The 20,817-nt window shown below is 33.6% G+C and overlaps 1 protein-coding gene across 2 annotated transcripts in view; it reads right to left on the bottom strand.

Annotated features, from left to right (window-relative positions):
- The window catches only part of LOC145297058 (tRNA pseudouridine(38/39) synthase-like), a 133,162-nt gene extending 119,070 nt beyond the window's left edge, over window positions 1-14,092 (bottom strand). Inside the window, exon 1 of one of the 2 annotated variants that reach the window (XM_080143286.1) lies at window positions 13,519-14,092. The gene's annotated coding sequence lies outside the window, so the exon portion shown is untranslated. Of the gene's footprint in view, window positions 1-412; window positions 2,830-13,518 lie in introns of those variants that run through there. The other variant, XM_080143292.1, reaches the window with a different exon arrangement.
- Between the last annotated feature and the right edge of the window lie 6,725 nt (window positions 14,093-20,817).

The following is a 20,817-nucleotide window of genomic DNA, read 5'->3' as shown; positions in this document are numbered from 1 at the left end:
TTGAAAAGACAATAGAAAAAAAATTTACCGGGGGGGGGGGGGGTTATGCTCATTCAGGTCGATTGAATTCTATTCTCTTGCATCTTATATAAGGTATCTGTTGTTTTGGCTTACGAGTTCTAGCGTTAACTATTCTGTAACAAGGCATGTTTCTCCATTTTGTGAATGTTTCTATTTTACTTGCTCTCCCCCTGCATATACAAGGGCAAAGTTGGATTTATTCGTGGAAAAAACGGAGCACTCTAATATTAGAAACAAAATTAAAATTGCCATAGTCTAGAAAGATTTCTCCTCTAATAGCTGCATAGTTTTTATTCTTAGTCAAAATTAAACAATAACCATAAAACTTTATATCACCAAAATAAAATAAAAGAGGTTAAATAAAAAAAAAAAAAAAGAAAACAACACTTACTCACATATCAAAATTCTAAATATTGTATATCTGACCATCAATTTGTATTCTGTGGAATCTTTAATCTTTAAGTACATATGTTTACTTCAAAATTGATGATGTCATAAAGGACTTGTGATAGTCACCGAAAGCAGTGTGGCGGTATAAAAGATGAAATGTAATTACTAAAAATATGCAGAATGTCAAAGTTATTTAATTTTTTTTTTTTTTTTTTAACAAAGGAATCACCACTTATCAAGGCCCCGAGGCCACTCGAGGATAAGGATTAAAGAGTGTACAGTGGTCAAAAGGACAATATCATAGTAATCGTTAGAAGTGTAAATTTGGTAAAATTGGATTATTTAAGAGTAACGGCTCAAGAACTTGTTTACATTGGACTTGAAGACGACCATATCGTAGTCAGCTGAAAAACGGAAGAGAGTTCCACAAGTGTGTAGTTCTAAGAAAGAAGCCTTGTTCATGGAATCTACATTTAGGTTTAGGCACAGATAAAGAGTGGAAGAAAGTACTGATAGTGTTTTCAGCCAAACGAGTGTTTCTTGTGAATGTTTGGTGAGAGGGGACCATAAAATGGAGCTCAGACGAGCACTTGCCATGAAAATAACAATAAAACAGACAGGCTCGCAACATGTCTTCTGTGAGAAAGAGGTTGCAGAGAAGAGAAAAGGGCATCCCCCATTAGGCTACAAAGTCTATTCTGAACTCTGTCAAGGCAGGATAACGTCTTTCTAGCAGCTCCTGCCCACATGTGACAGCAATACTCCATCCTTGGACTACCTGACTTTTATCTAGGTAGAGAATTGCATCAGCAGGTAGATATCTACTGAATCGATAGAAGGATCCCATCATTTTTCCAGTGACCTTGGCAAAGGATTTGATGTACGTATTCCATTTTAGATCATGAGTAAAGGTCAAGCCCAGAAGCTTGTGAAAACATGGAACCTCCTCAAGACGAAAGCCATTCATTTCAATTGATGTCAGATGGGGATCAGAACGTTGATGATGTAAAGATTATATTAAGTTATTTAATATAGGACTGACCCAACGGATCACAGGTAGTTTAGTATTTATATAGATTTCACAGCAAAGATATTCAGTAACTTCCTTATTAGTACTTAAAATGTGACTAAAAATTATTAGTTGTTAAACAGGGAGAAAGACTCAGTTTAATTTGGCATGGCCAGAACAGACGGACTGAGGAGTAAGTATTTTTGACGGAATCTCTGTATCAAAATCTACCAAAAATCAAGTAATTATCCAATCAATACGAAATTTTCACCGATTATTAAGTGAAGAATGAACTTTATAATGGTGTACTGCTTTGTTTTTTTCATAATCAATATTTTTATATTTTTTTTTTGCTTACCCCCCCCCCCGTTATTTGTGGTTACTAATATGCTCAAAATAATCAGCCAAAACTGAGCAAAATATATTGTATTGTGGGGAGGGTGAGGTTTGTAGATTAAAAAAAAAAAAACAAAAAAAAAAACCCAACTGATTTTTAGGTTGAAAATCTGAATTTTGAATGTGTTTAATTTTTCATTCATTATGTTTTGAAGTGTGAAATTCATTGAATATTATTCTTTCAGATTAGCAAAAAATAAAAATAAAGAAATATACATTTTTATGAAAAACAGTACTTTTAAATCTTTGAAAAATAAATTAATTTTTCAATACTGCTAATATATCATTAAATAAGAAATGCTTGAAGAACCAATACCAAAAAGAAAAATCAATAAATAACTGCGCATTTTGCTAAAAATACGATAATTTCTTTCAGCAATTTATCATTACATGATATTTCCTCACCAATGGTAGACCATAAAGGCCTACAAACAGTTGTTATCTCCCCTTTTCCTTTTTGTTGTAACTTGTGCTTGACTTAGTTTAAAGTGTGAAGGATTTTTGCATCTACCACACTCTCTCGTCCAGAAACACTTGGTCCTGATGGCAAGAAAGGGTCAAGATGACCAAGCGTGATACTAGATGCAGGAATTGTCTCCAACACATACGGCGCCTAGCATTCCCAAAATGGTCACCCATCTGCCATTGGCCAACCTCATCATTGCTTAACTTTGGGGTGATGTAGGTAACCCCGTTATGTATCGCTTATGAAAAAAGAATAAAATTCTTATAAAGTTGATTCTTCACTTAATCGCCAAAACAAACTTTAAAAATTTATGGAAATTTACAGGACTAAATGACTTCATATATTCATTTAAAGGTTACCGTAGTTTCTTAAAAACTATTATTAAATTTTGGATTTTTTAATTTTGCCACGCAGAATCTATAGACGGAGATAAAAGATGGAATTATTTGAAATTTAGGTACTTATGTCATATTTTTGCATATTCTTATAGCAAATCATCTTAAATCTTATTAAGAAAAAAAAATGATTCGAAAACCTTTTAAAAAATATAATGTGTTATCCATCGGTAAAAAAATGGCGGTAAATAGTATTTTTTTTTTTTTTTTAAATTTAAAATTCTATTAAAAACAGTAGAAAAAGTTTTATATTATTCTGTTTTTCATATGATAAAATTCAGGCTTTTATCTTTCTGGAAAAAAAAAGTTGTTCAAGAATAATAGATTTTAATTCGTTAACAAAAAAAAAAAAGACTTGGTTTTTGTAGCACTGTTTTGGCCGTGCCCAAGTTTAATGTTTGGGCATTTTTTATAATAACCAGCAAAACAAAACGGTGTGAAAAAATAATTATACAACAAATAACTGTTATAAGTTACTCTTCTACCTACCTAGATAAGTTTTTGTATTTAAACTTATTTCAAAGCATTTTTTTTTACTCGTCTTACATTAGAACGGAAAAAAGGTTGGTCTCCTTGCAGCCATGACGAGCCCAAAAAAACCGCCAAAAAATCGAAAATTAAACAAAATATTAGTAAAACATTACATTTACGCACGATTGGTGACAATTATTGAATGCGTTTTTACCAGTATTTTGTTTAATTTTCGATTTTTGAGCGATTATCGAGGGTGGACATACATGGCTACAAGTAGACTTTAAAATACCGGTAGATGGAAGAGTAATTTATCTTGCCTTTGGTAACAGTTATTTGTTGAATATTTATTTTGTTGGCTGTTGTAATATATATATATATATATATATATATATATATATATATATATATATATATATATATATATATATACCTCAATGTTTAATGAAGAAAACAATTCACTGTGAGAGGGGAAAGGGTGGGTGGTCGTTGAAGTGACAAAAAGTATTTTTCTATCGTTTAAATGAAAATAAAATTACTTTAATTTTTTTTTTTTTTTTTTTTTGCCGCGACTGTTAAGCTGAGGTGAACCCGGATTTAGGACTTCCAGTTCAATGTTCTCTATCATCATCCGGATCTACGGATAGAATTAGGGTGGGTGCATCGTCAAGCAAAATCCCAGACTATCGTCAAGAGAATTTAAAAGTGGCGGCCCAACTCCTCAAAAAAAAAAAAAAAAAAAAAAAAAAATGCACTAATGGGGCATAATTAATTTTGGAAACTTTTTCATGGCAGATTCCAAAAAATAAAACAGATAAATGAGCTGATGAATTGAAGAAACAAGTGAATGAATGGGTGGAGGAATTTAAAAGAGAAGGTGTGTGCGTGCGTGCATGTGTGTGAATGGGACATTCTTTCGAATAAGGGGAAAAGCAGTAGTAATAGTAATAGTGAGTGTGCAGATCGATAATCAGGCCGGGGTGATTTTTGTACTATTAAAGCCATATCTGCCACTGCTAGATAGAAAGAGAGGAGATAAAGAGAGAGGAACGTCAAGAATAGAAAGAGAGTGGGGAGGGCCGATGAAAGTGACTATTCCCAGAATTCGACACTTCCATTCAACACCCAGTTTATGTAAGGAGCCATTCATTCATTCATTCATTCAATAAGGGCTCAGAACTTTTTAAGGGTTTTATGTATCGACATTTCCTCAATAAAATGTGGAAGACTATCTTCGGATTAGGGTTTCGTACGATTAAATCTAAGATTATTAATAGGATGAGAAATTGTGAGAAACGAGAAATTAACCATTGTTTTTGGAAATTCTATTGAATTAAGTTACTTTCGCTTTTCACCGTAAAACTAAAAGGAGTAGTACATCTCTTTCCTCATGGCAAGGAGAGGGGAGTTAAGAAATACAAATATGCTTGGATCTGTGGTACGGCAAATCAACCCTTTTTCGTGATGAATGCCCATTGTAAATTGAAATTATACACTGTGACAATTATCGAATTCGTACTTCCAAATCTTATTGAGAAAATATTTGTACATTAAACTTATTAAATTCCGAACTCTTAATGAATAAATAGAGAGAGAGAGAGAGAGAGAGAGAGAGAGAGAGAGAGAGAGAGAGAGAGACAGACAGACTTCCATTCAACGTCCAGTTGAAGAAGGAGTCTTTCATTCATTAAAGTGCTCAGAACTTAGGTTTCATACAAATAGTTTCTCCCGAAGACTTAGAAACGCGATCTTCGGTAATTGTCAATTTAAATTATATATCCAGAATTATCCTAATTGTGAGACTGAAAATTCCCCACACTAAAACCGATCTTGTGTCTAACTCTGCCCTCATACGGAAACAAACAAATCAGGATAATTGAGTGCAAGTTGTTATTTTTACTCATAGATCGCGGAAGGGTGGATATAGCTTTACCAAAAGACCACAGGTTTTGAACTCTGCTTAGAAGATCCCATCCCAAGGGAAAAATTAATAGAGGAATTTGACTATCACCTGTTTTAACAGTTTTTTTTTTTTTTTTTCAAATAGATCCACAACCATTTTCATTACTAGAAAATTCATCACCTTCTCCAGTTAGTTTTTGCTTTTATTTTGTTATTCTTATAAAAAAATAGTTTTATGATTATCTAGAATTTACTTGACGATAAGGAAAACATGCTTTATCCTTCATCGATCCTTAAAGCGAGAGTAGCGGTAGAAGGTGCCGGAATCGGGGCCGGTACGGTGACCATCGTCGTCAGTCATATTACGGTAGCCACGCCGGTACTCTCACTATTCAATAAAAAGTTGCGACAGACAGCGAACTAAATCTTATTTTAATATGAACGGCACAAAAATTGAGTAAATATTTTTTTTATTATTATGAGGGTGGGTGAGAAATAATTCTTGTTTCATTTTGCTATTTTAGAAAAAAAAAAAAGGGGGGGGGTATTCTTAAAGCATAACCAAAGAAATGCAATGATAATATTTTAGATTACCTATACTTATCCGGCGTTACCCGGAAGGCTTCACTTTCATTTTTATTTCAGTTTCCCTTTTTTTTTAAAATAGGATTTTGAAAGTTTAATTAATGCTGTATAATTTGGTCATTACATTATTAACCGAATCAAATTGACATAAACATCTATAACTACTTGTTAAAATAATATTTAAACATTATTCGATGTAAAAAAACAAAATCTTTTCCAATGCGTAAGGATTCACAAAGTAAAAAAACAATTTAAATAACTTTCTATTTAACAATTTAAATGCTTTCAAATTTCCAAAAATTAAAACATAACTCTTTATAATTATTATTAGTTGAATAATAATAATAATAATAATAATAATAATAATAATAATAATAATAATAATAATAATAATAAGTATTAAGTTAAGAAAAGATTTAACGGCTAACTTGTCCACATTGAAACTGAGCATACCGTTGGATTTTATAATTGTTTTTTGTTTTTTTGTTTTTTGTTTTTTTGAATAGGATATTTAAAATTTCCTTTTAGTATTTTACTCCATCGGCGATTTTTTGATTTTAATAAATATTCGATTGATAATAAATTATTCCTGTAACGATCAAAGTTACGTTGACGCGAGAAATACGTATATGGACAGGACACACGGGAAGTTGTCGCATATAATTTTATGTATTGGAGATGGGACTCTTTAAGAATGATTTAGCGGGGAGTTGGGGGGGGGGGCGTAACACGTTTAAAATACCGAGCACGGAGTCGGAGAAGAAAAAGAAAGAAAGCAGATGATGAATGGAATGGTTTGTTTTGTTCTTGGAATGGATGCGAAATAAAATAAAGGTAGAATAATAATCGTAAGGAAGCCAACCAAAGTAGGAAATGGTGCCAGAGAGAATGAGGAAGCTGAAACAAGGCCGAAGAAGGAAGAAAAAGAGAACAAAAAAGTGCGTGTGTTTTTATGAATGCGTGTTTGTAGGTGATGCTGTGCAGCGTGCGTTGTGTGCTTGCATTTTCTCCTCCCGCTCCCTCGTCTTTTAGAAGTGCAGGGGCAGGGCCAGCGAGTAGAAGGGACAGTAGAAAAATAACACATGGACGGGGGGGGGATTGATGTAGAACATGACCCAATTACACATGAGGGTTAGGGTAGATGGATGGATGACTCTCTTGAAATGGACATACATGTGTATGCAATATAGGAAATATACAAAAAAAAAGACTATGTTAACATCAGAAAAGAATTTCAGTTTTAAATAAACAAATTTTTTTTTAAATGACTGAAAGGATGGGGGAAAAATTGATTCTAAAAAATAATGGGGTAAAAGAAATTAATAGGAAGTTAAAAATAAACATTTTTTTTTTTTTTTTTTAATTAATTAAAAATGTAAATTGCATAGAAAATTAGTCTTATTCTCCATTTTTTTTTTTTTTAAATCGTCACACCTAAAATTAAATGTTATTTGATTTTTCAAAATATAGAAATAATAGTTTCTGGCAGATTGGCAAATAAATATTAATAATCACTGTATTAATGAACCTCTCAGAAAATATATTATGAGTGTGTGTGTGTATTTCTCGCAACTATAAATACACATCCAATTTTTATTTACTGTGCATCAAATTGAACAAAAAAAAATATATAGGTAAACTAAAAGGATTTTTTTTTTAAAATAAAATTAAAAATAAATATAAATATGACTTTTTTTTTTATTGTACGAATTCAGGCTGCCACTTTCGGGGAAGCTGGATTCTCCCCACATTAAAAACCGGTCTTTGCACTCACAGGGAGGAGGCAATTAAATAAGGACTGTATTTATAAATCCCCCTCCTCTTCAAAGACCTCCACCCGAGCAACGCCGGGTAAATATAGATACTAAAAGCTAGTAAGTACACATATACAAAAAATGTTAAATAAAAATAAACCTGTGTGCCATTAAGAAAAACAAAAACCATTAAGATGCCAGCTTTACTCACTACGACCGGCATTTTTATGTGAGAGTCACGCATTGCACGTTTTCTGAAGAAAGCGTTATGAATATTTTTGGAACCCGAAACGATGTAGACAAGGAATAAATAAAAACATTGTTGGGGAAAAACTCGGGTGGTCGAAGGCTAAAAAGATGAAGAAAAAAAAAACGCAGTGGTTGTTATGTTTGTGTGTACGTACAGTGACTGTACGCGTGTGTGTTGTTGCATCGTTTGTTTATTCTAATTCCAATTCCTTTTTTTTTCTTCTTTTCTGTTGAGAGAGAGAGAGAGAGAGAGAGATGAGGGATGAAGATACAGAAAGTGAAAAAGAAACAAGGAAATATATATGAATTGACCTAGTTTCTTCGTGCGACGGCCAAACCCACAAACCGAAGGAATGACTTCGGAAATGACAATTATGGTAAAAATGTGCCATTACTAAAAGATTTGCTTATCTTAGTCGCATTCTTTCGCTAGGTCTCTTCCTCTGTATTGATAAACTTATGGCACATGGTTGGTATTTTAATCGATTATTTATCGAAAAAAATAAAATACAATAGCATAAAAATGTTAAAGCGAACTTTTTAACACACACACACACACACATTCTGCTAAAAAATATAAGACGAAACAAAAATGAAAGTAAAAAAAAAAAAAAGGTTCCAAGACACGCCGGGTAGACACAACATAGGTACATATTTGTATGTAACACTCCTAAACTATTTAACTGCTCACTATGAATTTTGGAATACATCTGCTAATTTGTAAGAGGTCGTAATGTGGGCTATATTTAGTCCACTCCAATGAAAAAGAGGGTGGAAGCCGTTCGTATTTCTTTCGATTTTTATGAAATTTTAATAACAGATATTAAATATCAATTAATAAATATTCCCCAAATTTAAATTTCTTTAGAATATATTTTTTTAGGTTTTTGGGAGGCATAGTAATGAACACTCGCATTCGAAAATTGAAATACATCTAATTTTGCATTAAATCCATAGTCGTTAAGCAAGATATGAATTTCACTTTGGGGCAATTAGAGTTTAAGGACCCATTAAAGTCTTACATTTTAGACATTTTCTAGAATCAAAATCATCTAATAATTATATATGATTTTGATCAAATCTGGAACAAGGATTCTAGACATAAGATTAAGTATCAGATCTTCATTTTTATCTTATTAAGCGGGCATAAAAGTGGTGCAAAGGTTTGGGGAATTAACTTTATATGCTCTGGAAGGAACAGGCATTTCTTCTATAATACGTGACTGCGCACACACGATCATTGATAAATATTTTTTAAATATTTTGATTAATAATAATTAATAATAAAAAATAGATTTTCTTTGGGGTAAATGATTCGCCGGTTAAGAACAGAACTTGAAGAATCGTGGAAATGAAACTAAAACAAACAAAAACGTGTGTTGATCAGTAAACATCAAAGAAGAATTATTGATTCTGTGATTTACGTTCGACAATTTATCTTTTCCTTGGGTTCAGGAACACAAATGAGCCATATTTGATCCTTTCTACTTTTCAACCCAGAAATTACTTTCTAATCGGTAGTTTAAAGGCTTCAAAATAACACTTAACTTTACATGTTCATCAAGTTAAGTGAATACTGTGCAAACTTTTTTTTTTTTTTTTAATATTGTGTTAATTAATAACGCAAATGTCGTGCCTTGGAAACATAGAAGTGATTTCGAAGCCTTTAAACTGTCGATCAGAAATTAATTTCCGGTTGATTGCGCGCCTCTGTTGTATAAAAGAGCCAACATATTTTACATCCATCGAATTATCGTGGCTCAACCAGGAACCGCATATTGTAGTAATAAATTAGGCCGCTAAAAAGATAAATAAATTGAGAAGAAAATGCAAATGGATTTCGGGTTTAAATAGTTCTGAAATCATTATCGAGCTATGAGTCATTTAGAGAATTACACGGGTCTACGGAATTGCAGTATATGTAGGTATGCGAGAACGGTGGTTTTTTTTAGCAGAAGTACTATTAAATCCGTGTGCGTACGCCGTACGGTTTGTCCCCATTTCGACTGGCATCATCTGACAAGGATGACAACAACAAGAACGACGACGATAATGACGATTGTGATAACCGGGTCGGGGGGAAGAAGCGGGGGGGGGGGCAGGTTAACAAGAAAGACCATTTTTCTTGGGGGTAAAAAAAAACATCTGTGATACGGGCTAAGGCATGAGTCATGCTTAAAAATATATATATACAAAAAATAAAGTGAAATATGTGAACTATTTGGAATAATAGAGAGAGAGAGAGAGAGAGAGAGAGAGAGAGAGAGAGAGAAAATAATGTGCTTTAACATCTCATTTTAAAACTACAAATATTTTCCCAAATTCCTTGAAATTGATACGCGTATAAAAATCAGGTAACACTAAAAAGGTTCTGATGTGCGTCACTATTTTTCGACACGAAGTGTTTGTTACTCCTTTCAGCTTTGCTTTTTCTTGAGTAGTAGAATCGGTAGTTTAGACCACAAAGTGGCAGAAGTACACAAGTCCAGGAGGAGTCATTAACGCAACCATCCACCGACCTAATAACAACCACCATTCCACCCGTTTAAATGATGCTTGCAATAATTAGGACGAACGGGAGGAAGGGTGCGTGCGGTGGGATTAAACTGCTCCAGTTGAAAAAAAAAAAATTACATTCTTGGAAATTCTATCAAAATGATAAATAAAAATGTCAAAAAGCAATATGTATTTTTAAGAAGTTCAATGACCTCCTCCTACATCTCAATTATTGGCAGCATCATTTTAACGGGTGGAAGTGGTTGTTATTAGGTCGGTGGGTGGATCTCTAATAATTCCTGTGCGTGTCAATTTTATTAACATAACAGTTACAATTATACCTGCAGATATTAGAACTAATTGACAAGTCATACTATTTGAAATTAGCTGTAGGTATAAAATTTTAGGCAAATTAATGATCTTTAAAATATAAAAATAATCCCTCCTCCCCTAACACTAGTAGTAAAAGGTTATGTTCGTACGTGCATACTGCAAATTACTCGTGCTTTCTTTACGCATTAGTAAGAACGTGTGTGTATGTGTATGTATATATATATATATATATATACATACATACATACATACACACACACACACACACACACACGAATATAACATTTACCTGGCTCTCGACGAGAGCAAAATTAAACACAAATTCGTTTTTTTTTTTTAATGAGGGTAACTATGCAGATCCTCACAATGGCACCTTCGGGTGGGGACAAAAGTAACTAGCGTTCCGCCGTTCCATAGATAATCCTACGCAAATGAGGATACCTCAAGCAACAAATCGATCTGTACGAAAGAAGGCGGTAAAGCCTGGGAATAACCACATAATTTGCCTTTCAATGAGTCTAAAGTTAGACACACGATCGGTGTTTTAACCAGGAAAGGGGAGTTAGCTCCATAAACTCAGAATTACAAAAAATATTGTCTCAATCTGGGTGGGTGGAGGTTCAACCTCCTCCTCCTCCGAACGAGGACAGAACAGCTACTAAACTTTCATCCTAGATCGAAGGCAGGGAACTGTATTTGACCATTTTTATTCACCTCCCCACCAGAGCAAAGTGAACACATGGTTGGTCTTTAATGTGGAGGAAAATTCAACACTTCCTATAAGAAATGGGTAATTTTAGGTATAAGTCAAAAATTAAAAAAAAAAAAAAAAAAAAAAAAAAAAAAAAAAAATCTCCTCCCCTAACTGACAACAAAACGGATACTATACTGGTGCAAATATATTGTGATCACAGATTAAAGATGAAAAAAGCAAACGAAAAACAATAAGAAAGGCTGAGAGAAAGAAAGAAAAATCAAAACCCCAGAGAGGCTGACGATGAAGAAAGAAAAACCACTTTAAGAGTTCTATTAATTTCAATAGCGTACGTAATTTATATATAATATGACTCCTTTTGCTTATTTAGGTCCATCATGGTGAAAAATGTATGTTCACCTTTTAACAAGCTCCTTATTTATCTTCTACATCATCATTATCAGCATCCCTGTTCACTATTACTACTACTACTAATATTGACCTAGTTTGGGGGTAATGAGTGACAGACTTTCTACTGACCGTGATGCTAGTGACCCCACAACAGAGCTACTACCAGCGATCACCACAGCAACGAGAATAAGTACTAACCCTAATAAGTACTTCTGTAATAGCGTAAACATACATACATCTCTATGTGCATGCACGCACTCAGAATGAAGACCTCTACACACTACGTCCATAGATGTACGACACTCACTACCCATCAGTGTATATGTTCAATATCTCAAAGAAATTATTCCACTAATGATTTTTTTTTTTTAATTTTACAAACGCAGGTAAATTACAATAATAAATGTAATAAAATGAACATAATACCAAAATTATTGTCACAAGCTTTTTTTCTTTGCATTGACAGAAATGGAATTCTTAATAATAATAAATGCATCATTCCCAAATATTAATTCCGGGTAGCAGTTTGGCCATTATTAATAAGAGCGAAGGAGGACCCACTAACATTTATTTATTTAAATTTAACATATATATAAGAAATTGAAAAATCTGAGGGTTATACGAATTTCCAGGTGGTAGGTAAAAATTATAAAACTACAATACCCGTTTTAATTTTAAATAAAATTTCAATGAATATAAATAGATCTGCGCAGAAAGAACAACTATTAAACAAAAACAATATAGTTCTTGGTTAACAATAACTTTTTTTTTTTTTTTTTTTACCTATCAAATTTAAATACCGATGTTAGGGGTGGACTTTATGACGAAACATAAAGAGTGGTTAAACAAAGGTTCCGGTATTTATTTAATCTTACGTACATTATATATATATGTTACAATGTTCAAAAATAAAATATGGGCGTATACAAGAGGGGGTGGGGAGAGGACGAGGATGAAGATAACCAACCCGGGGTAGATTTCTCCCTCTTTCACTCATGAATATGAATAATTATCTTGTACCCTTGTGAACTACTTCCACAAAAATGGGAGAAAAAAACAGAATCGCAAACTACCCTTATACCGTTAATAAGGGTAAATTCCGGGTATTTTGAAGAATACAAAACTCGAAACCTCCATACCGTTCTTTTTAATCGTAAATTTAACCGTAAAACGGTAAAAAAAACTAATCAAATTTTAGGTGAACATTCATAATATATTAATTATGCTTTATTTAATATGTTCATTGCAATAAAACTAAGAAATATAAGAAAATTGAAAGTAATTTACAAACTTAATAACAAGTGGATCCTTTAATTTTGCGAATACTCTGTATTTTTTAACACGCTCACAGTGAACAACCACGTAGCGAAAATAAACACGCACTTGCTTCTTAATTACGTGTTTTAACCACTTTATACCTATATTAGCACGCATTTGTACACAATTCCTTTAAGATAGATATCAAAGTAATATTTAAGATAAATAAATCAAACACACACAAGAAAAATAGAAAAAGAAAATAACACAAAAAGAGCTTTAGTTTTTGAAACGTATAAAAAAAACGAACGAAAATTTGCTAATTGTCCGCAAAACTACCCCCGTTTTTTTTATTTATATATTTTTATTAAACATAAAAAGCAAACACAGGTTGGGTTTATATGTATATAGTAAAAAAAAAAAAAAAATCACCTAAAAACAAACAAACAAACAAAAAAACCTGACGAATAAAAGTTTACAATAATAATAATAACAATTATTTTTCTTACGACGATGCTAATACATATTTGGGAACATCTACCCAGAAAGGGCGACTATCCACCCAAGGCATATGGACCGCGTGGACGAAAAAAAATACCGACTTCAAAGGTTTGATGAAATTACAACAAATAAGGAAAGAAAAAATCATAGACATAACTAACCAAGGTAGTAAGAACGATGCTACTTACTTCTTTCGACCACTCTTCAACTGGAACGGGTGCCTTGGAAGCAATCCCCACGCCAACCGATTCCATTTCGGGTGAAGCTGCCATTGCAAAAGAGCAGCAGCAGTGGAAGGAGAAGGCGGAGGTGGTAAAACAAACGGAGAAGGAGAGAAACGGATGAAGTAGGAGGAAGGGATAGAAAGAGAAAAACTACCTCTTTAGACTGAAGAGTGAGAGAGGCCGTTGGGGTAGAAGGAGGAGGAGCTTTCAAAGAAAGTGCATTTCGCGAAAAAAATAGAGAGAGAGAAAAAACCCAAAAGAGATGGAAGAAAAAAAGTTAAAAAGGATATCAACAATCCGGAAAAGAAAATGGGAGAAAGGGGAAGACCAACAAGCTTACGAAAGAGAGAGAGAGAGAGAGAGAGAGAGAGAGAGAGAGAGAGATGGAGGTATGGTTCTAAAGAGAAACCAATACGAATGAGAAAGAAACAGAGAGAGAGAGAGAGAGAGAGGGGGTGAGTGTTTAAAAAAAAAGAGACTCATTCGCCGAAGTAGAAACAGAAAAGAAAAGAAAGAGAAGGTTAAAAAGAAAAAGAGATCAACGGAGATATATATATATATATATATATATATAGGAGTGTGTGTGTGTGTGTGTGTGTGAGAGAGAGAGAGAAAGGGAGAAAAGAGAGAAAGTGTGTGAGAGATAAAGAGAGAGAGAGAAAGAAAGAAAGAGATAGATATACGAACAAGAAAAATAAAAAGAGGGTGTGTGGATGATTTCCACGTGAAAGAAGGTGCTGTGATCCCGGGTCTTTGGGGGGGGGGGGGTAGTGATGGTGCGGGTGTTTTCCTTCTATTTGTGCACCGCTACTATTTTCCATTACCACCACGACTACTACTACTATACTATGATGATGATGATGATGCTAATTACGATGCTATTGATGATGGCGGTCTTTCTCATCTCTTTTTGTACTTGTTTCATCTTACCTTTCTCAAGAAATGAGAACAACTGCATTAATGCGTGCGCGCGCACGTGCTCGCGCATACACGTGCGTGCATCGATTAAAAAAAAAAGAAGAATATGCGTCGTACTACAGCGTTTTAATACATGTGTTGGAATGAATGAATGAATGGATGATAATAATCAGTTTCTTTCTGAGGAATTTGGAAATAGTATTGCCATGTTACGTACTAATAATAATAGACCACATATAAATATTTGCGACTGCAACTATTTGACAGATTGTATTTTATTCAACGAACTTCTGGAATTTTCATAGTTGACCAGTGACAGTTGTGGGCAAGGATTTCAATTCTATATGTGGCACGTTCACAAGGCTAAGAATGTGGAGCACTGGGTCAATATCTGACATATGACTAATTATCTACAAGACTAGATTTCCAACCAATAGAGCTTAGCAAGATGCTTCTATTTAATTCTATTAACCCCTCTTCTCTCTATGACTATATGGACAACGGAATAAGGGAAAGCGTTCTTTTAAGTGCAATTGTTTGAATCTCGCTTGCACTTGGTTCACCGGGTATTTTTGCCAGGTAGTTTTGACCTTAGTTTCATTCTCAGCTTTTTTTTTTAACCCAGAATCATTGGGAACATTATCTTTTACTAAGGTTGCTTCTGTGTTCTTCTGGTCACATACAACTATGTCAAATTTAATATAGGTGTGTGTATGTGTATGTCAAAAATGTATTGTTGTACACGAGCTTTATCGATGCATTGAGCACTTTTAAAGCAAACACTGAAAAAAAAAATTATAATATGTGTGTGAATAGCAATATATATATATATATATATATATATATATATATATATATATATATATATATATATATATATATATATATATATATATATATATATAAATCCAGGCTGGAGATGTTCAAAAGTAGGAACTAGTGAATACAACGAGGTTGTTAGATACTGTTCAATAACAGGAGTAAAATATTTTTTTATTATTTATTCCAGAGTAAACAGTTACATTTGATCGCTATAAACAGCCATGTCACTGACACTTCGTCAGGAGACCCGGAACCATTCGACGCCATAGAAAAAAAGAAAAGACTGAGCTCGTCAAGCAAAAAATTATAAAAGTTGCAAGCTTTCTAAAAAGAAGGATAAATATGGAGAAATCGCATTTCAACCTTTTTGGAAAATTGTTAAAAAATTACTACAGTTAGATTTATAGACAATATAAATTTGAAATGAAGTCTCATTGACTGCAAGAGACAGCTGTTTGTAGCAACCAAATGTAACTGTTTACCCTCGAATACGAGGGGCGTGCAATAAGTAATGCCCCTGACCCACTTCCCATAGCAGTAGAGCAACGAAACTTCGCACAGTTATTATTCTTTCTCTACATAGGAACCAACCAGAGTTATGCATTTCTCCCATCGTTTGATGCAGCTCTGGAGACCGTTTTTGTAGAACACCCCAGGTTGGTCCTCCAACCACGACGTGACTTCAGAAATCAAGGTTGCATCATCTGGGAAACGCTTTCCTTTCAAAAACAACTTCATGGCTGGGAAGAGGTGAAAGTCAGAGGGTGCAAGGTCAGGAGAGTAGGGAGGATGGAGGATGATAGTTTCCACAGACCCTGTACTAATCTTGACATCTTGAGCTATTTGGCGAATAGTAATGCGCCGATCTTCCAAAATGGCAGTCTTAACTTGACGGACAGATACCTCATCAATGGCAGAAGGAGGGCGACCAGGTCTGGGAGCTGTTTCCACAGACTTCTGGCCATGTTTGAATTCACAATGCCAGCGTTTTACAAGGCCATATGATGGGGCATTATCACCATAAGTTTCTTTAATTTCATCAAAAGTCTCCTGTGGTGTGCGCCCTTTCAAATACAAAAACCGGATCACTGCTCGACATTCAACAGGCTCCATTTCACACCTGACTCAGTTCAAACACCTGTAAAACAGAAACCACAAGTAGTTCAGAGCTGTAATTTGCCACATAACCCATAGAGATATAAATCATTGCACATGCAAAATGTCAGATAGATCAGACAACTGGAAGTGGGTCAGGGGCATTACTTATTCCACGCCCCTTGTAAATAATAAAAAAATATATATACATATATATATATATATATATATATATATATATAAATATATATATATATATATATATATATATATATATATATATGTATATATATATATGTATATATATGTTTTACAATATATATATATACAATGATGATCATATTTATTGGCACGGTAAAATAAAAGTTAAATTTTGTCTAATAAATTCTAAAAAAGGGATTAAATTAAAGAAAATAACAAAGTATATTATGTATTTTTTAACTGGCCTTTCCGATGCAGCAATCGGATTTTAGAAAAAATAAATAACAAAGGAACAACAAACATAATTGCAAAAAACCCTTGTTCAAAATTATTGGCACGGCTTTGTTTTTCTTTTAGTATCAGTATAATATCAATCAATTTCCGGTTTACGTGCTTTCTGAACTTTTTTATAGCCATATTATGCTTGTTTAACGCTAATTCAGTGAATAATTTTTTTCAGATAATTTTTAGATAGCGATTTATTTAAACTATTATAAGTGACTAAATTATAATTTTCAATCGCCATGGTTAAAACTAAGGAACACAGCGAAGACGTCAGGAAGCTTGTTGTAGCATGCCATACCAATGGGGAGGGCTATGATAAGATTTCAAAGAAGCTAAACCTTCCCAAATCCACTGTTAGAGCCATAATAAACAAGTTCAAATCGCAAGGCCACGTTATGAGTTTAGAGGGTAGAGGGAGAAAAAGGATTCTTTCCCCAAGAGATGAACGGAAAATTGTTCGACAAGTAAAACAAAACCCAAGGATCTCTGTTGGGGAGATTGTTGATGAACAGAGCACCTCTGGAGTGAATGTATCTCGACATACAGTTGGTAGAGTTTTGAAGAGAGCTGGTTTAAAAGCATGTCGTCCGAGAAAGACTCCCTTATTGAAGCCTATGCACCTGAAAGCAAGGCTAGCCTTTGCAAAACGTCATATTGATAAAGATGTTGCATTCTGGAAACGTGTTCTATGGACTGACGAAACGAAAATAGAGTTATTTGGCCATAATAAAGTGTCTTATATTTACAGAAAATCTGGCGAAGCTTTCCTGCCTAAGAACAACAGTGAAGCACGGTGGAGGCAGTTTGATGTTTTGGGGATCCTTTGCTGCCTCTGGACCAGGGCGACTTGTTAAGGTCACAGGTAGCATAAAAAAGGAAGATTATGTTAAAATATTGGATGAAAACCTGAAAGACTCTGCTAAAGAGCTCTCACTTGGTCGTCGTTGGTGGTTCATGCAAGATAATGACCCAAAGCATTCGGCTAAACTGACTAAGAAATGGCTTGAGGACAATCATATTAATGTTTTGGAGTGGCCATCACAAAGCCCAGACCTTAATCCAATTGAAAATTTATGGAGAACATTAAAATTGAGGGTAATGCAAAGGAAGCCTAAGAATCTTATTCAATTGGAGGATTATTGTCAGGAAGAGTGGGCTAAAATTACTACTGAAGAGTGCAACAACTTGGTTGTAAACTATGAAAAGCGACTGAGGAAGGTAATCAAGGCCAAAGGCTATACAATTGATTATTAAATAAATCGTGCCAATAATTTTGAACAAGGGTTTTTTGCAATTATGTTTGTTGTTCCTTTGTTATTTATTTTTTCTAAAATCCGATTGCTGCATCGGAAAGGCCAGTTAAAAATACATAATATACTTTGTTATTTTCTTTAATTTAATCCCTTTTTTAGAATTTATTAGACAAAATTTAACTTTTATTTTACCGTGCCAATAAATATGATCATCACTGTATATATATATATATATGTTATGTATGTATATGTATATGTTATATATGTATGTATGTATGTATGTATGTATACGTTATGTATGTATCTATGTATATATATTCATGTGTATGTTTTGTATGTATGTATATAAGTCGACTTATACCTGCCAAGTGCCATTTTTTTTAAAATTGTGAACCCTCTGCAGCGATTTTCATCGGCTAAAGACCAAATCGAATTTGTTGCACAGGTTTAAATCCTCTATATAATAAGTTTCAAGTCTTTAAACCAAAAATTAACAGAGGAATTTGATAGAGACCGTTCCTCAGACTGACAAGGTCACTTATATATATATCTATATAATTATAAAACTCAAATGACCTTGTAACGATGTATTTAACCCATTTTCCGGTTTACGACATCCGGTTGCACATGCACGCATGACCTGCGCACTGAAATATTAACGTTATTATTTCAAAATTATTATTTAATATGGGAAGAGTGGGGTTTAAAATAACTTAAATGTAATACAGAAATGAACGATGTAAAAAAAAAAAAAAGCTGACTGTATTAACAATTGTTTATTTGGATAATTTAAACGCGAAAAAAAAAAAGAAGAAAAAGACGCTGAAATATTAACATTATTATTTTGAAATTATTATTTGACATGAGAAGAGTGGGGTTTAAAATAAACAAAAAATAAAAGAACAATTGGGACGCTGAAATATTAACGTTATTATTTCGAAATTATGGGAATAGTGGGGTTTAAAATAACTTAAGCGTAATACAAAAATGAACGATGTTAAAAAAAAACAAAACAACCCAGATATATCAAAATTTGAATTTAACTATAATAAGTATTATGGTATCTGTTCAGTGCACATTTACCTATAAGTATGGCCAACCACTTATAATTCAGTAACTGTAATTTTTTTTTTTCAAAAATAATCAATTATAATAAACAGAACGACTCATAGAAATCTATCTATAATCTTTTTTCATTTTAATATACTTTCATAGAAATGTTTCTGTTATGTCAAAAAATACTATTTTCTTTACGTCACAAGTGTCACGCTCATACATGAATTCCATGGCTAATATAACATACTGACCCAACGGGTCACGGGTAGTCTAGTATGTGTGTGTGTGTGTGTGTGTGTGTGTGTGTGTGTGTGTGTGTGTGTGTGCGTGTTTATAAACATGGGTAATGCAGATATCTTCTTTTTGTCTTATATATTTATATGATTGTAATAATCTTTTAGTCTCCCCTTATCACGGCTAAAGGCCACTCGAGTATATGGGTTAATGAAATGGATAGCTTGTCGGCACAATGATGAAAAATATTATGAGATGATTAAAAATAGTGATTAGAACCAACAAAATTTGATTGAAGACGGTTTATGACAAGTATTTTTGACATTTGATTTGAAAGTGACCATGCTGTAATCTTCAGGGAACCAATCCCCTGGTAATATGTTTCACAGATGAGAAGTTATTGCGAAGAAATTTTATTCATGAAAATTCCACATGTTTAGCAGAAGAAGGAAGAAAGGAAAGTTCTGTGTAGTTGTGGTAGGAAGACGGATTCTTTCTGTGAATGTTTTATAAGGTGAAACTAGAGATTGGAGTTCAATCAAGCACCTTCCATGAAATAGAGCAGAGAAAAAACTTGGAATATCTCTTCTGTGTTAAGACAGTGTAGAGAATAAAAGAGAGCATCTGTAACGTATTCGTTACATGTCAACGCTTGGAACCAACACATTATACGCAGACAGTCGCAAGGAAAGAATTCAATTCACTTCTTTTTCAGTTGTAATAACAGACATTTATTTACAGGTACTTCCAAAACAACAAGACTTTGCCGTGTCAAACACATCATACTCCGTCTTTGTCCGATCATGTTTAGGACAAGTCTTTCCCTATATATTATTTTAATTGGAATTCATTATTGAGATGAGTATTATTTATATTTATTTATTTATTGCGGACTATTATTCTCATCTTTACTAGTTGTTGTTTCACGACATTTCGCCCAACTATTTCCCTGGCCTTCGTCAGGTGGTAACCACAACGGATAGGAACTTCGAATCTCCTAACTCCATTCTCAGCAATAACTGCCATCCATAGTTGTTGTCGTCGCACCACGTTTTTGGCCAAGTAAGCCTCTGGCCGGCCATGGGTAGGATTGAAACCGCTGTCTTCAGACAATTCTCATCTGGAACCGTAGATATTCAACGTCTCTATCCACTGCGCCACGGGCCGCGAAGGGCGATCAAGGTTGGATTTTTTTATCTTATAAATCCACGTTTATTTATTATCTGATCTTCCATGGTCGGGTCTGTACTGAATGGTATATATTTTATTTTAATTGGAATTCATTATTGAGATGAGTATTATTTATATTAATTTTTATTTATTGCGGGCTATTATTCTCATCTTTATTAGTTGTTGTTTCACAACGAAGGCCAGAGGAATAGTTGGGCAAAACGTCATG

Source organism: Euprymna scolopes, chromosome 2 (assembly GCF_053919585.1).
Source record: "Euprymna scolopes isolate OS-2025 chromosome 2, ASM5391958v1, whole genome shotgun sequence".
NCBI classification, from domain to species: domain Eukaryota; kingdom Metazoa; phylum Mollusca; class Cephalopoda; order Sepiida; family Sepiolidae; genus Euprymna; species Euprymna scolopes.
The sequence above is the reverse complement of the archived record's forward strand: the minus strand, read 5'-3'. Positions and strand labels throughout refer to the sequence as shown.